Source organism: Biomphalaria glabrata, chromosome 4 (assembly GCF_947242115.1).
Source record: "Biomphalaria glabrata chromosome 4, xgBioGlab47.1, whole genome shotgun sequence".
Lineage (NCBI taxonomy): Eukaryota > Metazoa > Mollusca > Gastropoda > Planorbidae > Biomphalaria > Biomphalaria glabrata.
Genome location: NC_074714.1, coordinates 11,140,981 through 11,154,973, shown reverse-complemented (window position 1 = coordinate 11,154,973; position 13,993 = coordinate 11,140,981). Strand labels below are relative to the sequence as shown.

Sequence of the window (13,993 nt, the reverse complement as noted above, 5' to 3'; positions counted from 1 at the left end):
ATATTACAGAAATTCCTATGTATTTGATTTAGCCTTTTATTTTTTTATTTATTTTTTTGCAAAGCTCAATTCAGTCTGTTTGTCTGTCTGTCTGGTACAAATATTGTAAACGTTTTTTTTTCTCCATATTGCATTCTCGGATCAGGTTGAAACTTGCAGAACTATACATTGTGAATAACAACACATGAATCGATAAAAAATTACCAATTAGTTAAACAATTAGTGGTAATTAACTAATCTCCTTTAATATAGAAAAGGGCTATAAATCTGGTAGTATGGATATAATTGTGCTGTTCTTTCACTTATATAACTTTGTTTTAAGAAAGTTTTTTTTTCACTTATATTAAAGTCATCCAAATGACACCGAATGCTTCACGGTCTGAATTTTTCACAAGCTTTGGAAGTAATTTTACTGGTAAACATACGAATGAATTAATTCCTAAGTAAATGCAGAAAATAAAATAATTTTTATAAAGCTTAATAGAAATCGTATTAATTATTTTAAATCGAACGAGAATATAAGTTTTTATAGATCTAGAAGAACAATAGAGGGCGCTGTGGCTGAGTGGTTAAACGCTCGGCTTCCCCGAACCTGGGTTCGAATCTCAGTGAAGATTGGTCTTTTGAATTTCGGAATTTTTAGGGCACCCTTGAGTCCACCCAACTCTAATGGCTATCTGAATTTACTTAGGGAAAGTAAAAGGCGGTTGGTCGTTGTGCTGGCCACATGACACCCTGCTTGTTAACCGTTGGCTATAGAAACAGATGACCTTATCATCTGCCCCCTTAGATTGCAAAGTTTGAACGGTGAATCCCAATTACAACAATAAAATTGTGCGATTGAAAAATATATATATATATATATATTTTGTGTTTTTTTTTTTGTCTTGTTTATGTGCATACATTTCATGCTTATAGCATGTGTTATGTTCTACTGTCCCGTCACCAGTTGGACCTCTTTAGGGTAGGGCTTACATGTAATTTCTTTCAAGTTTTCCTTACAGCACCGCAGAGGCAATTTAAAAAGAAAAGACAAAGTTGCTTGAGTTTTAAGTCTAACTCGAGCCTCCACGATGGCAGGCCGACATGTTTGCCACTGATCTATTCAAGTACTTATAAGAACGAAAAAGCACAAAAATATTCAAGTACTTATAAAAATTGGTTTTAAAGTCTATAGAAAATTGTAAATGAATGACCTACTTCTCCACATAAAGCTTATCTCCCCTTAGCGTAGTACATTTCTAAATAAAGAAAATTAATTAATTTTTATTGATTCTCGTGCTGTCATCGACAATGAAATAATTGTGAAAAGTTTCGACTTGATCCGTGAATGGGAAGTGGGAGAAATAACGTGTACAATATTCCATCCAGACAGACGGAGTTATTAGATTTGCAAAAAATTGATTTTATACACTCTTCTCGATATCGGATAAACCCAGCTCTAACATAACTATCAACTTTGAACTGATCTAGAACTGAACAGAATCACTGCTTACTTCGATGTATTTACAAAAGCGTAGGCTAATGATTGGACCCCATGATGATCTGCTAACTATCGTAAAAAAATAAAAAAAAAAACGCAAGCTAAAAATCTATAACCATATTACAAGGTTTTCGGGGAGGGAGACCTTCCTCCAGGGAACAGCACCAGGAAAAAGAAGAAGAGGCAGACAGAGAAAGCGATGGCAGACAACATAAAAGAATAGACGGGCCTGATATTGAAAGAGGTTTTAACTATAGCATTAAACAGATAGGAATGGAGAAAGACAGTCAACAAATCTTGCATGACGCCCCAACAGACTAACGGATAAGTAAAGGTAAAGCTAGTGATAATATAATTTGGGAGGGGGAGAGAATCAGGATTATGATGCAACAAAGAAACAAATTTGAAGGCTCGCAAAATATTAAAATTTAGATTACCAATATTTCGTCTTCGAGCTCTTCAATGACATCTTAGAACTCAACTTCGTTGCGGGGTCTGTGCACAAATAGAGTGACTCTTTCTCACTGTGAATTTTTTTGTTGTGTGGCTCTAGGTGGTTATTCTCTCTTTTTGTGGTGCTGTTAGTTGACCCTTTGTTTAGGGTCATTATGTTACGTTACTACAGTTCTCTCGCTACTATAGTTTTGTAGAGCTATATTGGAAGGACTTCTCTCGCGTTTCTACCGGAAACCAGTGATGGTGGCTGAAACTTAGCCATGTACTGGAGCTAGATTTTGGCTCGATGTTATTGTATCTGACAAAATTAGGGATTAATGATGAAATGTGGGCCCGTATTGACCGGACTAGTCTGTGAAAGATGTTGTGGAAGGTCCAACGTTTTAAGATTCTTTATTTTATTACTTCTACATATGTCGCATAATTTATTTGTATCGCACGTTGTACATAATATTAATATATTAAATGTTATATTAAATTGGTTATCAGTTCGTCCTGTACTCATTATAAAGCATAAACGTGTTCAGTACAATGTTAGGAGGCGTAGTGAAGAGGGAAAGGGGGCACGATGCCCCGGGCGCCACCCTCAGTTGGGCGCCACACGCAGAGAGGCGCCATAAAGTTATTGTAGATATTTCAGCTAAATTCTAAGTTTGGTAGTAGTATATTATTATTAAATACTCTTTATTTAATTAACATTACATATTTCTACGAGATGTTCCCAGGAAAATGGGGGCGGCGGGTGCCATCTTGTCCCGGGGGCACGTTGTTCTCACTACGCCTCTGTTTTAAAGCTAAACGGATAATTCGCAAAATGTTCCGTTAAATAAAAAGTACTGGAAACACCGGTTTATGTTGACTTTGTTTTCATTATTTTTTTTTAATTTTATTTCTTATCTTATCTTATACTAGCCGGATATGACCCGCTGCCTGCGGGCCTTAGTTTTGGTATTACTGATTTACTGGTTTTGAATTTAGATCTATTGTAAGCATGGAGAATGTTCCCTTCACATTTTTTTTCTTTTGCCACGAGATCAAAAGTAGAGTGAAAATGGGTTTACCCAAATTGTTAAAAAGTTTCGTTTTTTTTTTAAAGAAATACAATTAGGTACCTTTGGTCTATTTTTAGTTATGCCAAGTTTCATCAAGATTGGTCTAATGGTTTTGATTTCTATGCGAGACATACATACATACATATATACATACATACATACATACATAAATACATACATACATACATACATACGCCTTACTTTCTGCTTTATATATTAGATAATACAGACGTTTCTTCAAAAAAGAAGATGATTACGTCCTATGCGTCATGCATTTAGACCTAAGTTCTGCCAAGTCACTGGTTTTCCTGGCTAGCTCAGGCAACCCATTCCTTGCTCTAGCACTAAGGAAGAAGGAGTATTTGTACAAATTTGTCCTTGCATATGGAACGATAAATATCCATGATCTTTGTGTCTTTCTGAGTATTTTATTATGTTTTTTTTTGTGTATTTGAAGATTATGGTTCAGTGTTTTATGTATAATTGCTACTTTACTTTTGAGTCTTCTCTCCTGATGGCTTTCTAAATTTAGTGATTTTACTAAAGGTGTTACTCTAGTCAAATGTGAACTAAAACTAAACTACCGTATACTTATTATTATCAAGCAAATTTCATCTTTACTTTGTATAGTTTTAACTTGGTTGTACTAAGTACATACTGCATATAAAACCCAGCGCCATGGTCGCAGCATTCCTTTTAGCTTTAGCCATTTCCCACTTTCACTAGACCGTAACCATAATTATTACAAGTGAAAAGGAGGCTTCCCGTGACACGTACGTCTGGTGTCTAGACATCCAATTCACGTGTCACAGTCCAGTCTGACAGAAAAGAAAAGATTTGTCCAATTTTAATTATACTAGTCGACCCACGGCGTAGCATACGCCGTTATTTTGCAGGGCCGGCTTTAGGCATATGCAACTTATGCGACCGCAATGGGACCCGCACTTTCAAAGGACCCACGCTAATTCTAGGTGTAAATTATAAAATTAAACCATTTTATAACTTATAACAGAATTCCCGCAGCCTCCTGATTTACCAGGAGCTCCTTGAAATCTCCTGAAATATCAAAATATGAAAAAGTCCTTGAAATCTCCGGAAATTATTAAAACTTTTGGAAAACTCGTACAAATCTCCTGAAATATATAGACAAAAAAATGTCTTTATGGGGTGTCATTCAATATGGGAAAATGCCAATCCTACGCTAGATGAAATAAAAAACGGCATTATGCAATACCCGTAATAGTGGAATCTAGTGAAAGAAGCTTCTCGAGCCTCAAACTAATAAAGAATTACTTGAGGTCAACAATTCTCGTAGATATATTGAAACATTTGGTAATTCTTGCTTTTGAGCGTGATCTATGTAAGAAATAGAATTTTTATGATATACTGTATGACTTTGCTAGACACAAGGCTCGTAAAGTAATTCTGTACGTAGTAAAGAATGAATAAATGCAAAGACGAATTTATTTTCTAATACACATTCTTAATTTTCACTTATTATCGTATCCCTACCCAAACTTTGCCCCTCGAAATCCGTTTCGCATAGGGCCACACAACGATTGAGTTTGGCCCTGCTATTTAGTGACGGGTGAATACAGAGTAGATTACTTATTCTCCTCCCCCCCCCCCTCTTTTTTTCGCCGCTAAAACTACGTGGGATGGAAATAAAAAAGTGTGATCTTTCCATGACTTCTTGGTCATAACAGTTAAATCCGGCCGTGCTATTTTGTGACGGTGAATACTACTTGTTTCCCCCCCCCCCTCCTCTTTTTTTTTGTAGGGTAACTCTCGTCCGTCCGACTTGAAGAAATAAAAGAGTGATCTTTCCCTTACGTGGTGTCAAAACTCTTGAGCCATGAAGAGAACTATATATATAGAGATATTTTTATTAATTTATTTTCGTAAATAAATATTGATAATCTTTTGTCTAAATAGTTCGATCAATACAGCATCCGTGGATACCCTTTTATTTTTAGGAATGGTGGACTTCTTTGAGTCCAGAAGATGAGTAACTGAACGAGCTGTCTGCACGCGCTTGATGGGCTATCCCGATTACCCGCTGCGTCATTTAAGCACATTTGTGGTATACAGTGGAACCCGCTTAATTGCAACCTGTCTAATTGCATTCATTCCTCTAAACGCTTACATGCTTTTGTCCTAACAATCGTATTTTCAGCATAAGCACATGAGAAACGTCACATCAACATTTCAATGAAAGTGCCCTCGTAATTGTTTGCAGTTGTTTGACTTTTCTCTACAATTCGTTCGCTTACGTCAGTGGTTCTCTAGCTTTTAATGGTGACGTTCCCCATTCCAGAAAACTAAAATATACGCCCGCCACCTCCATTTTAACCAAGTACAGAGACTGGAGGAGCGATGTAAGCTCCAGCCGAGGAGGTCAGGGTGGAAACCCTGCAATGAACTGTTTCCTGCATTTAAAACTGCAGCAACGCATTTTCCTGGCGTCTTTAGCGCACACTTCTACTAAACCAATGGCAGGTCAAATACATTCTAATACTTAAAAAAGAGGGCAATATGTGCTGATACTGAAGTAAGAGACACATATAGCACGCTTGATACTGAAGTAAGAGACACATATAGCACGCTTGATACTGAAGTAAGAGACACATAGAGCACGCTTGATACTGAAGTAAGAGGCACATAGAGCACGCTTGATACTGAAGTAAGAGACACATATAGCACGCTTGATACTGAAGTAAGAGACACATAGAGCACGCTTGATACTGAAGTAAGAGACACATAGAGCACACATAATGCTGAAGTAAGAGACACATAGAGCACGCTTGATACTGAAGTAAGAGACACATAGAGCACGCTTGATACTGAAGTAAGAGACACATAAAGCACGCTTGATACTGAAGTAAGAGACACATAGAGCACGCTTGATACTGAAGTAAGAGACACATAGAGCACACATGATACTGAAGTAAGAGACACATATAGCACACTTGATACTGAAGTAAGAGACACATAGAGCACGCTTGATACTGAAGTAAGAGACACATAGAGCACGCATGATACTGAAGTAAGAGACACATAGAGCACGCTTGATACTGAAGTAAGAGACACATAGAGCACGCTTGATACTGAAGTAAGAGACACATAGAGCACGCTTGATACTAAAGTAAGAGACACATAGAGCACGTTTGATACTGAAGTAAGAGACACATAGAGCACGTTTGATACTGAAGTAAGAGACACATAGAGCACGCTTGATACTGAAGTAAGAGACACATACAGCACACTTGATCGTCTTAAAAAATTAACTTGAAGTTTTGATCACGAAAAGAAGTCCCCAGATCTAGGATACGGCTCGAGGTGTAAACTCCTTCGTCCTAACTCACCAATAAAAGCAGGTATAACCGCATTAGCCGAAATATATTACAATTTATTACGTAAGGAATTTTTTTAGAGTGATCTAGTTGCAGGCGGCTCTTTGTTGAGTGGTATAAATGGTCCAACTGTAAGGTGAAACAAGATGAAAAAATCTCTTTTTTTGTGTGTGTGTAAAACTGCTAATAATGTCGTTTTACGGAGTCAATATTTCAATAGGAATTTGTAACTAGGTTGCAAATAAAAAGAGTTGTATTGTTTCTTAAAAAAAAAAAAAATTTTTTTACCGCATTCGCGGTCCTCAAAGATGCCTGCCCCACCAGTTGAGAAACGCTGGCATGTATAGGCTTCAAGTCCAGTTATTACCAGTGCAAGAACGGCATGTAAACTGTCTACAGAAGAGGGATGATAAAGCCTCCTCCCAATTAGACACTTAATGCATTGAATATGTCAGCTTCGGTTTTTATACGAGCATTCATCTCGCAAGCCACACAGGTAAGTTCATCGGGCACAGTGGGCACCTGTTGGCAGGTCCACGCAGGTTCACGCAGTCATTAGAGTAGAGATTAGATCTAGATCTAAAGTTACCCTCTTTTTCGTATTATTTATTTTACACACATTTTGTCTAGATCTTGCTAGTTTGGCCACTATTAAGTTTCAAGCCTGTTCTAAAAAAAAAGTTACGAACTACAGAACTGGAATCTACAGCAGAATTAGACTAGATCATTCATGAACAAGATCTAGATATCTCTATTATTAATGATCTATTTAAAAGAAGGGAAAAAAATTAGTACCATTTGTTCGTTACCTTTGAGTCGATAGATCTGATTACATGTCCAAAACACAACCGCACGCTTGGAAATATACCTGAATATCTTAGATGTAGAGGTCTAGAATCTACTTCCTTGAATTCAAAAAAATAATAATTTGGCAACACGAATAAAAGCTTTCCTGGTTTGTTTGTTTTGTTAATTATTTCAACACAAAACATAAAACAATCTTATCACCAGAGAATCTCATATAACTCAGTACAGGAAAAAAAACAACTAAATTAGCAGGTATCCAAGAAATGATAACTTTGAAAAAAAAAACAAAAAAAAAAAACGAAAAGACTTAATTAACTCCATCAGAATAACACAAGGGTCTCCATCGTAAGGACATTGTCACTGTTGTGATTATCCTAGAGGAAAAAAAAAAGAAGTGGACATGTATGACCCAGGCACTGGGACAAGGGAGAGAAGCGATTCATTTTCTCTCTACACACTTGAACAGGACAAGGGAGGGAAGCGATACTATGGTCTGATAATCACAAAGTAGTCGAACAATGCGCTGGGCGGACGGAGGTTGAAAATGTACGGTGTTCCATATCTGTCAAATTTGAATAAAACAAATATCAATATCATATAAGCAATGTTTGAGAAATTCTCAAAGGAAACAAAACAATGTTTATATGGCCAACAAGTAAAGAATGAACCCACTAATGACAATTATAGCTTATCAAACTGTAGCTTTAATGGGTGATATCAACATGATGATAGAGCCCTATGAGTCACACGACATAAGACGACAGCAGAAGGGCCACTAGAGATCAGAAGTTATTAAAATGTCGCATAAAATATGCCCTCGACGTTGCATCCGTCACAATGTCTTTGTGCTAGCTGCCTTGGTGTTACTTTGAGTGATTTACTGACTGGCGTTACTATGTCAAAATAGCATTTGAAGTCACAAAACTAAAATAATGTGGGTACTTTACCCCGGGGTCGCTAAGTCCAAAGCTAGATATGAACACATCATCTTTCTTTTCTAGATTTCACTCAATAATCACTAATGAAAGAAGAGCACTCACTGAAGACAGGCGCAGACGAAAAGAAAACTTAAATAGAACATAGGAGGACAACCGCTTTGTCTGCATTAACTTTGGCAAAATATGTATGTCGCAACTGGTTTTACGAGGTCATTTAATATACTGCACTCGTCCTTAATCTTCGGAATTGAAGACGCCGTCTTAATTAACACTATGCGTATTCATGCGTTAATCTAGTCATGCATGTTGATTGGAAACTGAAATTCTGCTAAGTCATTTACTTTCCTGGTATCAGGCAACCCGTCCCATACTCTAATGACACTAGGAAAGAAGAAGCAACCTGTTAGTTATAATAGGCAAGATATGATTGATCATTGAAATACTTTTACTCAACTTAGTGAAATATGTTAGAGAAATATGTTAGAGAAATATGTTAGAGAAATATGTTAGAGAAATATGTTAGAGAAATATGTTAGAGAAATATGTTAGAGAAATATGTTAGAGAAATATGTTAGTGAAATACGTTAGTGAAATATGTTAGTGAAATACGTTAGTAAAATATGTTAGTGAAATACGTTAGTGAAATATGTTAGTGAAATATGTTAGTGAAATATGCTGGTGATATATGTTAGTGAATTACTTAGGTGAAGTAGACTAGTGCACTACGTCAGTTAAATACTTTTGTAAAATATGTTTTCGGTGTTACCGTACTAGATATGTAATTAAACATTATGTAAATAACTTAGTGAAATATGTTACTGATATATGGTTGTGCAATGAGTGGCATACAACAGCAGAGGGAATGTATGAGCTTTCAAGCTTCAAATTATTTCACTTTAACTTTCTAAAGTAAAGGTATTGCTGCGTGTGCATGTGTGTGTGTGTGTGCGCGTGCGTGTGTGTGTGTGTGCGTTTATGGGGAGAGAGACATCGAAGAGGGTCTGTTGTGACTGACGGACCTAACAAAGCGTGTGACCTTCGTGTCTATGTTACGGGTTTTGTTTTTCCGACTTGTTTCTGGGTGCTAGGTTCAAAGATGAGCTTCTCTGAAACGTTTCCCCAGCTTTGTTGTGTTTAGCGAAACATCAAGAAAAAATGTCTAGACATAATAGATGTTTGTTCGGAGTTTTGTTCTTCGGAACACCTTTGAAAATGTATTAGAGAAACTCTAGAAGAATTGCTGTTTTGTTTTTTGTCCAAGAATCGTTGAAAAAAGAATAACAAGAATTATTTTTTTTAAAAGATCAAAGGAAAAAACCGCTAATTACTGCCATTTATCTGAAAATGGCAGAGTTAGGTTTCCTTTCTACGAGATAAAACAAAGTTAATTCATTAGTACAAATTGATTAACTAATTGGTTAATTTTTGGATTGATACGTGTAATGTCATCGACAATGAATAATTGTGCAAAATTTCAATTTGATCCAAGAATGGGAGATAAAACGTGTCAAAACCTAATACATCCCATTCTCTCCTTAAGTAGCAATTGGAATAATTCGAAATCAAACAAAATATTTAATCCCCAATAATTAATAAACTAATTGGTTAAAATGTTTTGATTGATTCGTGTTTTGTCAGATACAATGAGTAATTGTGCTAAGTTTTAACTTGATCCGAGAATGGGAAGTGGGAGAACAAATATATTTCAACTTTTTACCAGACAGTCAGAGAGTTGATACAAGCTTTGTAAAAAAAGAGGCAAATGTTTTGAGAGTTCTTAGACGTTCATTCACAAACGAATACTACATCCTTAAACAAGCCTGTTGAAGGTCGACAGGGAATGGCAACAGGCAGAATTCGAACCCGGAACCATCGTGGCTACAGTCCAGAACGTTTGCAAATAGTACGAAATTGTCAAAATACTATCTTAATTTAATATTTAAAAAATTGAGAAAGAGAGTTTGTGTTATCGGACAAACTTCAAAGGCTGTCCCCGAAGTATCCACTGTTTGGTGTGCAATGCAGGTAATAGGGCACGTTTGGATATTTTCAGTTTTACTAGTAGAAGCTATTCATCAAAATTATCAATTAAAAAAATGATTTTATTGTGTTAGAAATATATATATATTTTCTTCAAAAAAGTATGTATACTATTTTGTACTGTTAAATCTTGGAAAAATCATACATTAGTCTCATGTTTGCTACCTCAAAAGGAAAACGTCATTTTTTTGTCAATTAGTGTCAAAGTTTTTGTTGGGGGCCGTTACCATGGCAACCATAAAAGTAGCACACACTTTTCCCAAGTTTTTTTTTTTAATCTAATCAGAGTGAGTTACCATATCAACCAATCATCACTGATAAATTTCTAAACAATATTAACGAGAGAAAAAAAAAATAGTGACCTTGCCTTTAGAATGTAAACTCTTGTGTTCACAAAAATATAGAAAAGAAAAAAAAATCCTCTTCAGACAACAAACCTAGAGTGTATTGTAAGTATATAGCTGAATTTGAGTCATTAAATCTTTTTAAATGTAGAAGTTTAAGTTTTTTGATGTGGCGGAAATATAAGGTCCAGAATTCTGATGCGTATATGGGTGAAGGGAGCACTACAGCACTACAGACTTTCATGGATATGTGGAGTCCTCTCCGTTTCCGCACTTGTCCTTGAAGTCTGCCAAAAGCAGGACTGGCACGAGCAACACTTAAGTCTACCTCATCATCTAGGTTGACGTTTGCTGATATGGTGCTTCCCAGATAGACACAATTTTTAACATTTGCTACTTTCTGGCCATCTATGAGAATGTCTGGTTCTGTGACAGATTTATTTGGAGGAGGTTGGTGCAGCACTTCTGTCTTTTCTACATGATGGGGCCAACATTTTTTGCAGGCGTTGGCGAAGAGAGGGCGGGCTCTTTTGAAGGTCTTCTTCGTTTGATGCAATTAAGGCACAGTTGTCCGTGAATGGCAGACATACATACATATATACTTGCATACATACATACATATACACAAACATTAACCTAATTAGTGTCTAAGAAAGTGGCTAAACATACTGATTTTGTCAATGTGCCACATTAGTATAGGGTTAGGGTACAATTGCGATATTACAAGTATACAAAGAACTGCCTGATCTGGAAACCATTGCACGGTTCATCTCATCAAGAAGAAGATGTTAGAAGCCAAAGCCATACTTAGCCTTTGTGAGGTCACAGAGACCATTGCTTAGCCTTTGTGAGGTCACAGAGACCATTGCTTAACCTTTGTGAGGTCACAGAGACCATTACTTAACCTTTGTGAGGTCACAGAGACCATTACTCAACCTTTGTGAGGTCACAGAGACCATTACTTAACCTTTGTGAGGTCACAGAGACCATTGCTGAATAACTTCTCCACATTCATTAAATGACTAAAATTTTAAAGTGGAAAAACTACACTCTATATACACACAATAGAGGCGCGGTGGCTGAGTGGTAACGCGCTTGGGTTCCGTACCGTGATCCGAGGTTCCAATCCTAGTGAAGGCTGGGATTTTTAATTTTGGGACCTACGGGCGCGTCTGAGTCCACCCAGCTCTAATGGGTACCTGACATTAGTTGGGAAAAAGTAAAGGCTGTTGGGCGTTGTGCTGGCCACATGACACCCTCGTTAACCGTAGGCGACAGAAACAGATGACCTTTACATCATCTGCCCTATAGACCACAAGGTCTGAAAGGGAACTTTACTTTACTATATACACACAATAAGTTAGATTAAACATCTAACTAGGTCACATTAAACATTGAACTACGTCACATTAAACATTTAACTAGGTAACATTTAACATCAAGCTCACTATTTCTAATTGAATGTCTTTATTCTCCACTTCAAAGGGACATAATTAGTTACGTCATAGCTAAAAGTTCCACAATTTGTGCTTCTACGGAGGAATTAAAGGTAGAGCGTCTTCTGTGAATTTAAGACATACTATGGATACTTTAAAAAAAAAAGGATAAAATACTATGGATACATGTGATGCATCCATAAATGATTACAGAAATACATTTAGACTCCTCAAACTGTTGAGAATGGGGACTCTAAGGGAACATATTTTGTAGTTTTAAAACTGGCGGAACGTGTTTGAATATTTCTTTGATTATACATAAAAAAATTGTTTGTACTTTAGCAAATATATATATATATTTAAAAGCATGAAATAATATAACAGCTAATTTTCTCTATGCTAGTTGCAAGTCTATCAGTTCACAGATTTTGATTGGGCTGGGTCCAAATAGCACATAAAAAAACAGCCGCCTTTGAGTTAACCTCTCAGTCCATTGGGCTAGGAACAAAGACAAAATGGTCGATGGGAAGACTAAATGGTGATACTATAAAGAGGATGGGATTTTTATACAACGGGGGAGCAATACTGGAGCTCATTTGCATATATAGCTCTACATTCTCTTTCTCTCTATTTCCTTCTGTTCTCTTTTGTTCTTATTTGTTTATATTTTATTGTTGTTCTTCTCTTTCTCTCTATCTTTCATTTTTTCTTTCTTTCCCCTTCTTTCTTTTCTCTCTCTTTCTTTCTCTCTCTCTCTCTTTTTCGATCTTTTTTTTATTTTTATTTCTCTTACGTACTATTTTTCTCCCTCTTTAAAGTTCAACTTTATTTGGTTAGAAGTTTAACTTTATTTGGTTAGAAGTTTAACTTTATTTGGTTACAAGTTTAACTTTATTTGGCTAGAAGTTTAACTTTATTTGGCTAGAAGTTTAACTTTATTTGGCTAAAAGTTTAACTTTATTTGGTGTTGTCTGTTTTCTAAATTTTAAGCAGCTTTACAGACACCCAAAAAAACCAACACATCCTTTGGATCCTCTTTTAATGTCCTAACTAGCCATCTTCGAAGGTCTTGCTAACATCCTGATGGATAGATTAAGTATCTATCACGTCAAGAAGAGAGACTTAAACCTTTCCAGTGTTCTATGTTCGTCACACTGATGGTTTAGTATACCTACAAGTCACACTAACAGAGTAAAGAGCTCTAGAGAAAGTTTGACATTGAAATATTGCGCAGAAGTAGTATGCTCACAAACCCTCGTATCTTACAACGCGGCTCACAACGTCATGACAGGGGGGGTGGTGCCAAAGGTGTTTTTTTTTTCAAGCCGTCTTGAGTATTTCAATTTTAAATCCATATACGAATTTCAATCAACTAAATTGTCACTGTAACCAATAAACAAATAACATAGATTACCAAAAAAAAAAATAAAAGGATACTTGCTCCTGTAGGAATCAGATCACTGCTAGTAAGAGTCATTATTTTACTCTTGTTAATATATCTTATATAATACAGACGTTACTTCAAAAAAGAAGATGATTACGTCCTATGCGTCATGCATTCAGTCATGCATATTAACCAATGACTTAGATTCTAAATTCTGCCAAGTCACTGGTTTTCCTGGCTAGTTCAGGTAACCCATTCCATGCTCTAATAGCACTAGGGAAGAAGGAGCATTTGTGTACAAATTTGTCCTAGCTTATGGAACGAGGAGTGTACCTTTCCCTTTGTGTCTTTCTAAGTATTTTATTAAATTTTATTTTTGTATTAGAAGATTATGGTTCAGTGTTTTATGTATGATTGCAACTTTACTTTTTCGTCTTCTGTCCTGAAGGCTTTCTAAATTTAGTGATTTTACTAAAGGTGTTACTCTAGTCAAATGTGAATAATTCGTTAGTTATGAATCTCACTGCTCTATTTTGTGTCTGTTCCAGTTTCTTAATGTTAAATAATAATATGATATATTGAAAAAAAAAAACATGTTTTTAACAATTCCCCCCTCCCCACGAAAAAACAAATCCTAGTTAATTGAATGTATAAATCCACTGTGAAGATATAAACTTCTAATGAGATAGTCTTCTAGATA

General features: G+C 36.1%; 1 protein-coding gene across 4 annotated transcripts in view; it reads right to left on the bottom strand.

Moving 5' to 3' along the window:
- LOC106054127 (uncharacterized) overlaps window positions 1–13,993 on the bottom strand; it is a 426,772-nt gene that overhangs the window by 215,062 nt on the left and 197,717 nt on the right. Inside the window, exon 1 of one of the 4 annotated variants that reach the window (XM_056025644.1) lies at window positions 7,140–7,609. The exons of 2 other annotated variants lie outside the window; for them this stretch is intronic. The gene's annotated coding sequence lies outside the window, so the exon portion shown is untranslated. Of the gene's footprint in view, window positions 1–7,139; window positions 7,610–13,993 lie in introns of those variants that run through there. One more of the 4 variants, XM_056025643.1, reaches the window with a different exon arrangement.